The sequence below is a fragment of the Buceros rhinoceros genome, unplaced genomic scaffold, assembly GCF_000710305.1.
Source record: "Buceros rhinoceros silvestris isolate BGI_N320 unplaced genomic scaffold, ASM71030v1 scaffold6974, whole genome shotgun sequence".
Lineage (NCBI taxonomy): Eukaryota > Metazoa > Chordata > Aves > Bucerotiformes > Bucerotidae > Buceros > Buceros rhinoceros.
This window is the reverse complement of record NW_010406403.1, coordinates 68,859-69,521: the sequence shown is the minus strand read 5'-3', so window position 1 is coordinate 69,521 and position 663 is coordinate 68,859.

Below are 663 nucleotides of genomic sequence, written 5' to 3'. Positions count from 1 at the left end.
GTGGCTGTGAAAACCCTCCAGGGATGAAGACTCCAACACTGCCCTAGGCAGCCCGGGACACACCTGGACAACCCTTCAGGTGAAGAAATTGTTCCCAATGTCCAACCTGAATCTCCCCTGGTGCAGCTTGAGGCTGTTTCCTCTTGCCTGTCGCCACTTCACCCAGCAGAGCCCCTGGCCAGGAGCCACCAGCACCACAGGCACCCGGCCCGGCTGACGTACATCACGGCAGCTGCTGCAGGGCCGGGGAATTCATGTGTCACTGGGAGCGTAGCGGTGTAATAACTCTTTCCTTCACAGCCTGGGCGATGACAGAGCTTTTAATGAAGGGTAATGGCGTGGTGCATTTAAATACACCGCACTGTTGACTCATGACGGCAGCAGCCCTGGGACAGGAGGAGGAAATCAGGGAGGGCTCCCGTGGCCGCTCGTCCCACTGGAGACATCGCCTGCTGACACCCTGCAACCGAGGGCAGAGGAGGCAGGCAGGGTCGGGCACCCGCACCCTCCGCCTCACCCCTCTGTCGAGTGCAAATGAGCCTGATGCTAATTTAATGAACTTCTGATGATTATCGCCTTTATTTTTAAATCTGAATTCCTGCAGGAGTCACCTTCAGCCGGGACAGGCGGCCCCTCCCCGAGGCGGTGGCGGGGGGATGAATT